At 43.0% G+C, this 15,439-nt stretch overlaps 1 long non-coding RNA gene across 2 annotated transcripts in view; it reads right to left on the minus strand.

Moving 5' to 3' along the window:
- Positions 1–15,413, minus strand: part of LOC132249553 (uncharacterized) — a 36,242-nt gene extending 20,829 nt beyond the window's left edge. The window contains exons 1-3 of one of the 2 annotated variants that reach the window (XR_009461043.1): positions 14,941–15,411; positions 5,039–5,226; positions 3,500–3,591 (exon numbers count right to left, since the gene is read on the minus strand). This is a non-coding gene — a long non-coding RNA (uncharacterized LOC132249553). Of the gene's footprint in view, positions 1–3,499; positions 3,592–5,038; positions 5,227–14,940 lie in introns of both variants that reach the window. The other variant, XR_009461042.1, reaches the window with a different exon arrangement.
- Positions 15,414–15,439: the final 26 nt, after the last annotated feature.

The raw sequence follows: 15,439 nt of genomic DNA on the forward strand, positions 1-15,439 counted from the left end.
AATGTGTTTTTGCTTTGTGATGTGAATATTACCTCAGTAGGATAGGAGACAGATTTTTTAGCAACAGTGAATATAAGCCTCTGTCCTGAACATTAACTTCTAGTGGTTAAGAAAATTGAACATTTCCAACCTATATGAGCTTTGTTCTCATCCTAGTGTTTAGAAGACATAAACCATACAAGAAGAGAAATGACAAACCCCGTCATTTCCCTTCCCTGCTCACCCCTGGGGCCTTACTGCCTTGTTTTATAACTGACAGAAACTGATGCCAGGTTGGATTTGTTTTTGGATAGAAAAACACCCCGGAATGCTCTAACGTTATAAGAAGCGATGGTGCTGAATCAGTAAGTGACTCTTTTCCCTTTCAGTCAGATACTCCTTGGGGGCTTTGCCTTTGGGGCATCTGGTCACAATAGTACTCAGAAACAATAAAATAAAATACAATAAAAGTAAAAATGCCTTCCCTATATTCCAGAGCAGAATTCAAAGCTCTTAGTATACTGCATTGTTTCCCCTTCCCCCAGATGAAAGATGTGTTTAGGGCAATTGCATGATTGCTCCAGGTAACATAAAACACATTCCAATGGATTACCCCAAGCTATCAGAAAAACTTTAAGGAGATCACTGGGGCTTTGAACAGGCATTCATTTTTGGCATCAGAAATGTCTGGGAAATTTCTGATAAAATTCTACCATTGGAAAGGGAGAGGGAGCAGTGCAGATATTCAGCTTGCAGCTGCTCCCTCTCTCCTGTTTTCTGTGCCTTCCCCAGACCAGGGTAATCCCAGTCTATGCATGTTCTCCTCAGGAGAAATTGAATGAACACTTGCATGCCTGTAGTTTCTAATAGGAGCGCGGCAATTCTCTGGGCAAAAACATAGCGCCTAAATGTTGCTTGGGACTTAAACGCTGAGTTTGCAGCCAAAGCACAAAAGTGAGTATGTGAGGTCAGTTAATAGTGTTCTCCTTAGATTTTGGATCTAACTTAATGTCCTCCCATGGTGAGTATTTTGTTGCTGCAGGTGCTTTAATTAATGACTACTTGTCACTGAAGATAGTTTTTCTCAGGGTAGGGGTCTTAAAGTCAGATTAGAAACAAGACACAGTTTTTAAATCAAGGGTAAGTAAACACTGCAACAACTTACTGTGGGATGTGGTATGTTCTCTGTCATTTGACCTCTCTAAATCAAGACTACAGGTCTTTCTAAAAAGACATTTTGCCTCAACTAGTAATTATGACCTCAATGCAGAAATTATGGGGTGAAATTCCATGGCCTGTGTTGTACAGATCAGACTAGATCAGTGGTGCCCAATCTTCTTGCTTGATGGGCTGGATGGGCAGTACCTGGTCTCCCCATGGGCCGGATCTAGTTGGTGGTCCCAATTCAGAGCCTGGGACAGGCATGGTGGGTACCATCCAGCTGTGTGCAGGAGTGCAGGATGCAGGCCAGCCCTAACATGGCCCTGCAGGGCAGAGGAGCTTCACCCAGTCCCATGAGAGTGAAGGGTGTGGCCCAGTCCCAATCCAGAGGCAGGGGTGAGAGGGTGTGGACTGGTTCCATAGGGTGCATGTGAAGCTTGGGGTTTGGGGAATTCGGCAGCGGGACAGAGTGGCCATATTAATGACCACTGCTCCCTCTCTGCCAAATTTCCAGACTCATGGTGATCCCCACAGCCCTGATGAGATGGCTTTGCAGGCCACATTTGACCTGCATGCTGGAGGTTAAGCACCCCTGAACTAGATGATTGCCTTGGTTCCTTCTGACATTAAGAATCTATAAATCCAAATTTCCATCCATATTTTGACATGTACAGTCCCATTCTACGTGGTGAATTTAGAACCTTTACTAGCAGTTTCAATGAACAAGCATTTAATTCATTCCCTGTCTAAACCTGTTCTGTCATGTCATTTTTAAACAGGTGCCTTGTTCTTCCTCAGAGATGTCCTCATATCAGTTGCGAGTAAAGTATTTTCTATACAATCCTTTGAGTTCTCTCAATATTCATAGAAATCATTGTTTAGTCTTTACTGAATACTTAGTTAACTGTGGTGAGGGAGGACAAGGTGTGACTTCGAGCAAGCTGATTTCTCCCCTTCTTTTCATAAGTCATTGACTTTAAATAATGCATTGTTCCAACAAATACTCATTATAGTTGAATTGAAACTTAATTGAAGCAAATTTTGTAAAAGTAGTTTTCATTCAATGCTGAAAAAACCTCCACTTTTAATACAAAGTAAAAAAGTCACAGCTATAAAACAAAATATGACAAACGTAGGATCTTGAGGAATTTTCATTCCATGTAAATAGGTCACTAGAATCAAATTATATGCTTTACTGGAATAATTAACATTTACAAAGACAAATTTACCTTGGTATAACTCAGCTGACTTCTTTGGGAGTTATACCAGGAATGAATGCAACCTACAACCTTCTTATGAGGAGTCTAAGTCCAAACACACTGGACCAACCATCTTGGTTGCTTTTGTGGGGGGGAGGGGGGAGGCGGACTTCTTTAGGATCCAAATGCTGGTTAAGTTTTGTCTTCCTATCTCAACTAGAAAATTGACCCCTGAAAATTGTGAGTGTTAAGATTTATGTAGGCTTTCTGTTTCTACAGTTTCTTTCCTCTCTGGCCTCCATTCTGAAGCAGCTGTACTTCTCTGGGCTCCCATTGTGACTACTAACTTTGACTCACTCTCTTTAGTGGCCAAGCAGGAAAGCAAGTAAGAGAATGCTGAAAGGTCAATGATTCTTTTACTCAGTTACTCATTTTTCCATTGACTTTTTAGGGGAATCATGCCAATGAAATTAGCTTCACCTCTGTAGCCTGGTTCCTGCACACCAGTCACAGGGGGCTAAGAGCAGAATACTGCAAAAGCTGGAACATTTTCCTGTACCGCTTTGGCTCGTGGTATTAATCTAGCATATTATGTTTGAAAAAAAGAAATTTCAGGTAGTTGTTCTCAGTCTAGTAGTTAAATATATATTTAATGGTTAAATATATCTCAAACATTCTACTGGAGATGAGTTTCCTTGTTATAAACTTGGATCTCAACAGAGATCTAAACTTTTCCAAGTTTAGGACTATACATTTATGTTTCTGACTATGTGTGTGTCTGTGTATTTGTACAAATCTAAGAATTTGGTTTTGGCCCATCTATTAACTACTATACTTTGGAATGTTAGATTTATTATACTCATACTATACAGGAGATTTCTCTACACAAACAAATGTAGAGACAGAAAAATATTATGGTGAAAATTAGACCAAAGGAAAAGCCCCAGGAGATATTCACTTGGGTGAGAATTGCTGATTGTCTACTTTGTTAAATAATACACCTATCAGCAGGAGGGGTTTTGCATGGCTCTAGATGACTTAAATTATGGCACCTATATTAAGGACTTCTTTCGTGGCAAACCTCTTTAGCAGTTAAGTGATTTGCTGTGTTTTCACTGTTTTTGTTTAATAGGTTTGAAATTAAATAGAATAAAACTGACCTGAGATCCAATTACAGTGTTCATGCTTACTCCCAAAAGGTTGTACTTTGATCCATCAGAGAGTCCTCCAAGTATCTGTTTGTCAATAGTCACTGTGAAAAGGAAATAGTATTGAAGAATAGTTTTTACCTCTGCCAATTAAAATCAAACAGGTAATTTAAAAATATATTTTCCTCCTGCTATCTTTAATTAGTAGAAATACTGTATATATTACCTTGCTGTGCCTTTAATTTACCTCATAAAACATTCCTTTCAACTTACCTACATTGCTTTAATATTTTAATTGCAATTAGTCCTTTATTTATTGGAGCAAACGGAAGACCTAAAATGAAATCTAACAGTTGCCCATAATGAAAATAGGTGGCTGGATGTATTATACAGTTATGTTGAAAACAATAGTATAGGACACACATTTTGTTTTCAGTGTAAATTACCATATTTACTCAAATATAATATTACCCTGAATGTAATATAACCCCCCAGTAATTAGATTCTATATACGGAAAATTTATATTTTTGTTATAATTTTCCAGGTACAGAATCTAAGTTTTGGAGGGTTGTCTTGAATTCCCCTCCCTTACTGTGACAGCAGGGAAAGCAGTGGCTGTGGGGAGGGTCATCTGGCCCCCTTGCCCTCTGCTCCACTCACTTGTTCCCCCTGCAGCCTTCCTGCCCCCCTGCAACCTGAACCTCTGAGCCCCAACTCCCCACAGATTCTGCCCCATCCCCCATTCCTTTGTCTCTGCCTCTTCCCCTCAAACTCTCCCCAGTCTCCACCCCTTCCTCCCTAACTCTGCCTCTTTCCCCACACCCTCCTGCACCCCTTACTGTCAGATCTGCTCAAGTTGCTCCATCTGGGAGCACAGCATGTGGAAGTTCAGCCCTTGCCTGGCCGTGCAGCAGTGTCAGCACTTCTGATTGGCCAGGCAGGGGAAGGCGTTTTCATGTGCTCTATGCCCAGGAGAATCCCCTTCATCTTAAATACAGTAAATCTTTTACAGTCATGGCTGTAAGCAACAGTCAGTAGCAGTGCCTCATTATGAAATCATAATGAACATGCATAAGGAGTTATAGTCCATGTTTGGAAAAGCTTATATTTATATAAGAAAACATGCGTGTGCAAGAAACAATAGGAGGGAAATAGCGTGAGAAAACAAAATCATTCAGGCGCACAGAATCAGAATATACACAATTAATGAATAGCCTTTTATTTGATTCAGAACTCTCCCCCTACCTGTTCATAAGAAAGGTAAATAAATAAAGGTGGCTTTCCCCAAACATCATTATAGCTAGTTATCAAGTTCTCCATGTTGCCCATAAGACCTTGTGCTTAGATCTCAGAGATGAATACTCCATAAAAGAGGATCAATGGTCATATTACCAGTTAGCATATTCAACATAGCTTTTGAAAGAAACCACTCAAGAACTTCACTTAGTGCCTAGAGATTGGACATACACACCTTCTTTATTGAGATAAGTAGTGTTAATGTTATTCTTAAAAGACAGAGAAAATTCTGTTAATATAAAACATTTCCTCACCTCAACAAAGAAGCAGGTTAGATTGTTCAAAGATGTATGGGCATGTATATTATGTTCGTATTGCTTCAGTTCCTCTTGGGGCGATACACCATTGGCAATCCCTCACTGTCGAGGACGATTGTCTTCCATGTTTGCCTTATCTGTGGGTCCAAAGATACTGGCCAAGGCCAATCCAGGATCAACAGGTTCTATTGCAAGGGAAGAGATGCATGCACTGGAGAAATAATTAGTAACCAGCGCTAGACATAGAAAAGTGGTGGCTGAGATTTTTGGAGTCTGCATGTATTAGATGCTTGATTCCCATTAACCTTGCGTAGGTATGTGGCTCTTGCAGGCTAATCCCAAACTATAGTTCACCATAAACACAAAAGGCTGATCTATGAGCTAGAGAGGCAAGTTCTAGAGAGGACAGGTCTGAATATACTTAGCTTACTCAAGTCTGCTGATGTGTTGTAGATCTGGGAGTTCATTAGTCAGGCTACGCTGAGCCCACTTACGCTGAAGACAGAGGGCTTGGGAGTGGGCAGTGGGGAGAAGCCTGAAACAACCTCACTGGTGAATTTCTGAGTCAGGTGCATGCTTATAGACTTAGGTGAGTGGGCCATTGTCAGCTCCATCTTATCCAGACACACTGCTGCTCCAGTGTATACAAGACAAAAGGGCCTTTTTTTCACAGGTAGGTCTCTCCATTCTTCTAGAGATGTAAATTCATGGCACACAACAGGTTAGTTCATCTGATTTGGTTCTGTTCTTTCCTTGCTTGCTTTTGAATATGACTTGCCAATTATACCTTTAACATAACTGGTGTTGTAATGACACTTTGTGACTTCCAATATTAATGTTTCTGTCATATGAGTACCCCTGAGGAGGAAGCAAAGCAGCAGACAGAATCTGGGCAATTTATATCCTGGTTACAGTGATGCTGGAATGATGTATGCTGGTGCTTCCCCTCCATCTTTAGTGTACCAAACTTGCGCATTCACTAAATCAATGTTTATGTTCATTGTATCTCTAGACCATATTTGCTTAATTTGCAAAAGCACTTTTTTCCTCCTTTCTTGCCATTTCTGTGAATTCATGTTAGGATGTGATTTATATTACCACTAATCATAGAGATTTTGATCACATCTGTAACATCTGTGCAAACTCAGGGAAAGTTAATAGTGGGGCTTCATAGGAGTCATTAGAAACATAATACGAAGATGGTGGGTTCCAAAGAAGTTAGCTGAAGGCATAATTTAGCCATCAGAATGTTTAGTACTCTTGCTGATACACAAGATGGAAAAGAAACATGATGGAGGGATAGAACTTATTAAAATCCTGGTGCACATTCTCTAATGATTCCTTCCTGTGTGTTCACAGCTGAAGATCAGCGTACCTGTGGTCTACCAGTGGGATAAAGAGGGTAGCTGTGGAGAAAGAGGACTTCAAGTTTGGTCATAAATATATTGGCATTTTGAGGATCCATATGGGGACCCATTGCAGTGCCATTCATTTATAGGTACAGGAAATCCCCAAATCTGAAATACTTGTGTGAGAGAGTGCAAATGGAAACAGAAGCAGTGTTCTCGTCACGGATAATGTTCTTAATATCTTGTAATCTTGTCCTCATGGAGGATATTAATGTATAGAGGTCTGTAATCCATGGTAGCTAATATGATGTTAGCTGGAAGCTCATCAATGGAAGCTAGTAAAATACAATGTGATCATGTGCTGTGAGTTTCCACATACAGTTTTGGCAACATGCCAATTTTCTTAAACCAGGGGTGCTCAATCCCTGGCCCACTGGCCAGATCTGGCCTGTGGCATTATGTTATCTGGCCTGAGGGGCTTCCCATAGATCTGAAAATTAGTGGGTGGGAGAACAATGGCAGTGATTGCCTCTCCTGCTAAATTTCCATACTATAGGGAACGCCATCGACTGGATACCATGGTCCTGTGTGCTTTGTTGGGCACGCAGGGTCCAATGGAAGCAGTGCAGAGCCTAATCCAGGTGCAAGGGGCTGGGCAGTGGTGGCGCAGCCCAATCTCAGGTATCTGGGCTGGACAGAGGTGGTACAGATCCTTATCTCCACATGCTGGACTAGGTACAGATGGCACAGGACCGATTGGGGCATGATAGGGCATACATATAGGGGCAAGGGGCCCAATCTAGGTATCTAGAGACAGGAGAGTCAGTGCCTTGGGCTTGACCCAGCCTGCAGAATGGCTCTGCACCATTCATTCAGCCTATGGGGCTAAAAGGTAGAAGCACTTCACTGTTTTCAATTTTAACATTCCTGTTACTACAGTCTTATATGAAATCTTGTCCTGGCAAAGTTCCACTGATTTCAGTGGCATTAAGACTTCATCCATGAGTCTCACACAAGTGAAGATAATCAATTTCTTCACACTGATAAATGAACATAAGAGAGTAGTGAGCTGATATTTCATTGGTAAGGTTTGATTTCTGGAGACTATTTCTCAATGTAATTTTAAATCACACTGGGCAGAGTCTTGGTGAATAAATATATTTTAAATAGTTAAAGTCCATTAACTATTTTTTGTAATTTCAGTGGCAAGAAACCCATAACTTGAATCTGACATCAAATGTTTACTTTTGGCTATATGCATAACAATAGGAAGTTATGGTATTTGATTAAAACTTGAAAATCAGATCTTTATAGAGGTGCAAAATTTAACTGAAAGACTAATATCTATAAAATTGTATGAGGCCTGTTCTGTATCTCATTAATATCAGCTGGAGTCTGTGACCTTGATTAGTCTATAATCAATTGTGCAGTTGAAAAATTAGGTCATTATCAGCCCTACTTCTCGAAGAAGTCTATACAATGAAAAAAGTGAAAATATGAAATATAATTCACTACTGCTGCAATTTTGCTATAAATATAATGCCGTATAAGCAGCATAACCTTAGATGAGACCTTTAGCTGAGGACACTTGAGCTGTCTATAAAACGTACATCAGAACATGTTACAAAATTCTAATAGTGCATGATACAACTATTGGTTTTAAAGATATGAAACTTTAAAACCACAAACACAAATTCTGCCCATTCCTCAATAAGATTTATAAAACAAGACAAGTTTGAAGCTTCTAGCTTCAGCTATTGTTGCTTTGCTATGTAAGCAGAAGAAATTAGTTGTAATAGATGGGGAAAATTCTGAGTGAAGTAATTTTGCTTAAATGTAATAAGTCATCTTTGATCTAAGAAAGTACATAGGAAAGTACATATAGGCCAGTCCTTATAGAAACTTACGAAACAAAAAGGTACAGCTGAGTTGCTGTCCAAACAATATTAGCTAAAAAGTACATATTATAAATGTAAAATGAATCTTCTTTCAGATTTGGATTGTACAATATTACTTAAATTTAGTTCTTATGCCTATACCTAGGTATTCCAATTTAAAAATGAACAAGAATAAAATAAAAAAAAGAAATGAGTATGCTGTACCACAGTTTGTCTATAAGAAATGTATGTGCACTACTAACATGGAGACTAGTGCTGAATTTTTTAAAATAAAGCTTAAATAATAAATAATGTGACACATTGTTTAAACAATATTAAAAAATTCCATTCTGCATCAAGACATACAAAAAACTAGAACTCTTGGTTCCAAAATGATACCTTTTATTAGACCAACTGGAAAATGGCAAGAAAATTGTCCTTTTCTGCAAGCTTTTGGGATCCAAGTCCCTTCATCAGGCTCTGGGAAAAGTGTAGATGGTACAAGATGGTAAAAAGTCCCCATAGGTAGGAAATAAACTTCATTTTTGCACAGAGGTAGCTGAAGATGGAAGTCTGTCCCTCTGGGTTCATGAAAGTGTCTTTGTGAGCTGTGTTGAGTAGCTCTTTGATGTGTTGATCAGGTAGAATTCCTTCCCTGAAGGTGTCAGATGGGAGGCAGGGAAGTAAAAAAGCTTCCTTGTAGTTTTGCAATGAAGTTTAAAATCCAAAATTGGCTGAAATTCGGCATCTTCCATGTTTCTACCTAATCAACACATCAAAGAGCTACTCAACACAACTCACAAAGACACTTTCATGGACCCAGAGGGACAGACTTCCATCTTCATCTCTCTCTGTGCAAAAATGAAGTTTATTTCCTACCCATGGAGACTTTTTACCATCTTGTACCATCTACACTTTTCCCAGAGCCTGATGAAGGGACTTGGATCCCAAAAGCTTGCAGAAAAGGTCAATTTTCTTGCCATTTTCCAGTTGGTCTAATAAAAGGTATCATTTTGGAACCAAGAGTTCTAGTTTTTTGTATGTCTTTTTGTCTCAGACCAACATGGCTACCAAGTACACCCAATTCTGCATCAAAGGCTTTTCAGCCTCAATTGAAATGATAGGGTCAAAGGCATCAACCATATCTATTGTAAACAAATAAAAATAGATTTGATTTTATTGAATATTGATTAATTCTTTTCTGTTCTTAAAATTAGGATATCTTGCTTTATCCTGCAACATCAGTATGAGATGTATAAAGGCTGATCCAAAACCCACTGAAATAAATGGAAATCTTCTCACTGACCTGCTTCGGATGAACCCCTCAAAACTCTACCAATTGCATGTATTAGGGCAGGGCTATTCAACTTCTGAGCAGTGCCCCTGGTCTCCCCCACTGTGTGGACTGCCCAGCTCCCACTTTCTGCACACACAGCACAGGCAGCCAGGCCTCCCTCCTCTCCCAGCTGCATGCACCAGATGGGCTGCCCAGTGCCCCCCATCTCCTCTGCGTGTACCTTCATGTCCCTCTCCCCCCCCCCATGCATGCACTGTCCCCACTCTCCTGGCCACATACATCACCTAGATGCAATGCGGGCAGCCTGGCTTCCTCCTTTGCTGTGCTTGTAGCACTCCGGCCCCTTCCTTTGTTGCTGTGGGAGGGTGGGCGGTGGCAGCCGGGTGGGAGCCTGCAGGCAGCATATTAACCCATACTAACCCCACAGGCCACCAAGTTAGATAGCCCTGTATAGTGCATCATCCTTTTTTTCCCCCCTCAGTATATGACAGAATAAGTTATAGATATGCCTCTTTGTAGTTGGCATGTTTTTTGCGGTGGGAAGAGTGTTATTCTTCAGTTGTTATAAGAAATTTGCTCTGTGTGTGTGTGTGTGTGTGTGTGAGAGAGAGAGAGAGAGAGAGCGAGAGTGAGAGTGTGTGTGTCTCACAAATCAAGTTCCAGTTCAGCAGTGACTCAAGCACATGAATTGTTCCATTGATTCAAATGGGATAAAGGTAAGCACTTGCCTGAATAATTAGCTGAGTCTCAACTCAGTAAAAGAGATAACATTTTTTAAATGAAGCTGGTGAAGACATTGTATTGAATACTAGGACTGTGTGAAACAGCACCATTCCATTTCGACTTGCGTTTTGACGTTTCAATGGAACAGCGTTTTGTTCGAATTTCATTTCAGTTCAAAACTGCTGTTCTGTTTTGTTGAAACAGTTTCACTGTTTCAACGTTTTGGCCATAGGCTATAATGGGGAAGGTTGAAACAGCCTTTAACTTTGTCATTTCTAGCCTGATTTGGATGAAACTTGCAGGAATGGTAGCCCCTTCTGAGGGCATGAAGTCTGCCAAGTTTCAAAGAGATAGGTGCAGGGGTTTCAGGGAAACTGCACCTCAAAATCTTGAAAGCAAAAAACTTATGTCACATGTATGTGTTAAGCCACAGCAGGGTCAAAACTGCAGGCACACTAGCCTCTTCTGAGAGCATGAAGCCTGCCAAGTTTCAAGGAGATAGGTGCAGGGGCTTGGGGAAAAGTTCACTTCAAGCTTTGGACAAGCAAAACTTGTGACATGGGTGACACTGTGTGTTAAGGCGCAGCAGGGTGAAAGCTGCAGGCTTGCTAGCCCCTGCTGAGGCCACAAAGCATGCCAGCTTTCAAGGAGATAGGTGCAGGGGCTTCTGGGTTCTGGGGCCCTGCACCTCTGGCTTCTGACAGGCAAACCTCATGACTGTTAGGGTGACAATAATTTGTATTATTGGGGAGCATTGGATCTGCAGCTGGAACAAGGCTTTAACCTGTGTCTCAACGAAAAGTTGCTGACCACAAGGCAGAATGATGAATGAAAATAACCTTGCAAATGTTTAGGCAAGTAGTTTCTTTAACAGTGGAATAATGTGCAGGATACATGATTCCTTGTGTAAAAAGAACAAGATGCAGCTCACCAGCTATCGTCAGGAGATAAGACAGAAGCCAGACCTTGGAGAGTCTGCTGGAGTCAGCAGAGAACAAGAAAAAATCAGCAAATGACCAAGAGTACCTGAGTTCATGGCCTTACGCACGCGCTCTTAGCAGAGAGGCATGTAAATGAATGAAATGCATAGGCAATTCGATGCTAATGAAGTAAACCGTAAACCAAGGTGGAGCTTGAGATGGGAGGAGATGGGTGGAACCCGAGGAGGCACATAGGTGGAGTAAATGTTAATATGTATGAACCAAGGTGTATAAAATGTGAAAAGAACTAATGTTCAGTGCAGCTCCCCGGTTTGTTGTTTTCTTGGGAGCTAGTCTGAAGCTGTTTCCATTCTGAATAAAGCTGTTGCGAGCGGTGTGTGCTGGTGTTTCCTCCCTGCTTGCTCTGGCTAATGAGTAACAGGATCCATGAGCAATTGAATCATCATCTCCCTAGTTGTTGGGCACTGCATGGAGTTGGGATCTAACAGTGACATGGGTGCTTGTGGGACTGTCTGTCTTGGGGAACAGCAGGGTGAAAACTGCAAGCCTGCTAGGCCCTGCTGCAGCCATGAAGCCTGCCAGCTGTTGAGGAGATAGGTGCAGGGGGAGTCTGGGTTCTGGGGCCCTGCACCTCTAGCTGCTGACAGGAAAAACTTGTGACATGGGTGGGTGACACTGTGTGTGTGTTAAAGTGCACCCTCACTCAACTGACACCAAGACAGAAAGCAGGGCAGTTCGAACAGTGCTACCTTTTATGCAGTTTTTCCATCCCTCCCCCCCCCCCCGAGCACTGGGATTGGAAGGGACCTCAGGAAAGGATGACAGTCACTGGCCAGCTACAGTCAATAATGAGAGCAGTCCTCCCCCCTCCCTCTCTTTCCCCTCCCTCTCCTTACTTTAGTTTCTGTTTCCCTGTGGGCAAACCCAGTTTGAGCTTCAAAACTCAAAACGTTTCTAAAATTTTGAAACATTTTGATTTGCCTTGTTTTGTTTCGAGGCTGTTTCGAAGCTCTCTATTTTGTTTTGATTTTGCTGTTTCAAGCTCAAAACAAGTTGAAACAGCATTGAAACGAAACTGCCAGTGAACTTTTGCACAGCCCTATTGAATACCTATTTGTTCACTAGATTTCAGAACATTTTCCCACAATTAAATTAGGGGGCTGAAGGAACTGGATGGCTAGGAGATATATAATGGTACATACAGTCTTTTGCCTCTTGCTCAGGGTCAGTGGTATATTTTTTAGTGGTATCGGCAAAAGAAACTACTGATTTTAGTCGTTTCTAAAGCATAGTTGGTAATGTTTGCAGAGTGGACAGGGAGTGAATTGAATGTGGAGACCCAACTAGAAGCAGAGGACTTTAGTTTCTTGGATTGTCGCCAGGGCCTTTTATGACTCACAAGCTTGAAATTCACTGAAAATTCAAAATTGTACTTTGGAAAAAATGATAAACAATATAACAGACTGATAAATTGGTAGGGCAATCCTGTCCTATGCTTTGTTCAGCTTTATGAAAAAAACAGTTACTTAATCAGGCAAAGCATATAATGCTGTGGCCAGAATCCCAGTGTGGAAACATTTTCTAATATCACACATTAGGAGACAACCTGCTATTCGTAACACTAATAAGATTTACAGGAAGATTACAAAGACAGAGACCTCATTTTCTTCAGTGTTGTATTTTCCTTCTTCTCTAGACTTTCCATTTTCTTCAGTCTTAGTCAGTGATTGTTCCAGTCAAGATCCAAGATGAATGATAAAATTAAGAAACCACAATGCAAAAGGCTTAGGGGACTGAATTAAACTGTCTGAATATTTGAAGAAAAACCCTCCATAAAATAAATGAGAGAGCAGTTAGCTAACAGGACCTTAACTGCTACATCTAAGGAGAGTGAACAGTTACCTACTGTGCTTTCTCAGAAGGCTCAGCTTGGCAAAACCTACCATGTTAGTATAGTGCTTATCATCTCAGGACCACTCAGGCAGTTGGAACTCTCAAGGTAAAAATATCTGTTAGGTAGGAAGTGGTTGTGGTATGGGATTTAAAGCTGGAAAATTTCCAAGTGAATAAAAAAATCCCACTTATTATTATTACACCAAGTATAAATGGATAGTTTTTGCCACCATTCTACTTAAAAATGGCATACAGAACTGAAGATGACCACCCACTCCAAGTCCAGTTTCCTGCAATTGCAAGTGAACACGTAATGAAATGTTAGTCCAGAAAAAAACAAAAAACAAACCAGAGCCATAACTACCAGTTTCAGCATCTTGGGCAGAAAACAGTGTGTGTGTGTGTGTGTGTGTGTGTGTGTGTGTGTGTGTGTGCCAAGTACCAGAGAGTAGACTGAGAGTGGCAGGATGTGGACAGGGTTTGCACTGAGCACTGGAGACTGGAGAGTCGGGGTTGCAGAGTGCTGATACCCCCGCTAAATTGGTGCCCAGGGCTGGTGCCCTGTTTGCCCAGCCCTAGATTATGTTACTGAAAACAGCAATCACTTCTGCTCCCATCTATGCACCATGGCCACAAAAGAGCCCAAAACAATCCAAACCAAGTCGTCTGTAACAAAGAACTGCACGGTGCCAGAGGAAGAGACCAGGGCTAGGAACAGATGTATGTTTGTCTCAGGATCAATTCTGCCTGTGTTTATTCCAAAACAGGAAAGTCTCAGGATTAGCATGTACCCATATCGTCCTTCCAATAGGGGTTCAGAGAGTGGCTGAATACACTGCCCTTTTCTGCCATTGATTCAACAATGCAATCCCAGCATTCAGAGATGTCCCAGGACAAACTGGTAGTAGCATTCCTTATCCTGTGGACTTTTTTAAGGTTTGCCCTGGGATAAGACATGGACTCCCCCCCCCCCCCCGCACCACACTAATTAAACATATTCATTACAAGCAGTGTTCGAATTATGTAGGAGCTGGGGGTGGGAGGGCTAAGCATAAAAGATGAAAATCCTCCTGTAAGCATGGGCGACTGGTGCTGCCTGAGTCGGGGGGGCACTTGTCCCCACAGTGGCCAGTCAGCGACTGGGGTGGGGCTCCCAAACGGCCCATTGTGCCAACGGGGGAGGGGATCTGTCACAGCCAATCGCACCAACCAGGGGGGTCCCCCCTGCTGGTTGCACCTGCCGACCCAAAGTGCCAGTAGTGCACCCAGAAAGGCCAGGGATGTCCATCGACTCCAGTGCTGGGGGGGAGGGGGGCACCATTGCTCCTGCCTGCCCCCCTGCCCATTGCCTAAGTGGGGAGCGCTGGCCATCAGAGGGTGCACCAGCGCTCTCAGGGGATGCACATGCACCCCCGTGCATCCCCTATGTGTGTCCACTGCAAGATTTGAAAATCATAAAGGGGGGGGGTGTCTCCGATTTTAGTAAGGCATTGTGATGGGCAGCCCATTTTTTTTTTTTGCAGACCTCCGCCCAAGAGTCAAAGGGGGGACTCGAAGTCCGCAAAGGAGGCATTTTTTTTACACGTGGGCAGCGACAGAAGGCAGCACATCTCTTTGGAAACAGCCTTGCCAGGCACTCCAGACACCTGAGCCGGGAAGGGCTGGAAGGGTCCAGAGAATGACTGGAATCCATTGCGCTGAGAGGAGAAATTCCAGCCTGCCACAGACTGGGGAGTGACAAGTCAGACGGAAAAATCCTCAGGACCCCGCTAGGGGTGAGGGAGCTCCTCTCAGTCCCCATTCCTTTGCACAGACTCACCGGGAACCGCCTCACAACAACAACGTCGCCCCCTCACCCATTTCCTGCCAAAGGCTGCAGCGCTGAGGAGCCCCCTGCCTCGGGGGGGGACGGGAAACCGCCTGGCAGGCTGGAGCAAAACAGGGGGGATTGAAAAAGAAAGGGAGAGAGATGGCAGAGACTAAGAGGGAGATTTTGATGAGGAGCTGTCCCCTCTCCTCATGCCTGAGGACAGCGGGTGAGGGGCGGCTGCGGGGCTCCCGGGCACTTGCCGAGGGGGCGCGCAGGCAGCCCTTCCCAGAAACACGTCCCCCCCGCGCTTTCCCAGAGCCCTCTGATGAGCTCATAGCATTTTTCCTTTGCATATCTTGGCGCGGGCCGCGGCCCGTCTCAGCGCGCCCCTCGCCCAGCCCAGTGCGTGTGCACGCGTGTGTATGAGCGCGGGACAGGACAGGACAGGACAGGACAGGGCAGGGCGCGCCGCGCCGCGCCGCGCCGCGCCGCGCTCCTCCCCTCCCCT

This window comes from Alligator mississippiensis, chromosome 3, assembly GCF_030867095.1.
Source record: "Alligator mississippiensis isolate rAllMis1 chromosome 3, rAllMis1, whole genome shotgun sequence".
Lineage (NCBI taxonomy): Eukaryota > Metazoa > Chordata > Crocodylia > Alligatoridae > Alligator > Alligator mississippiensis.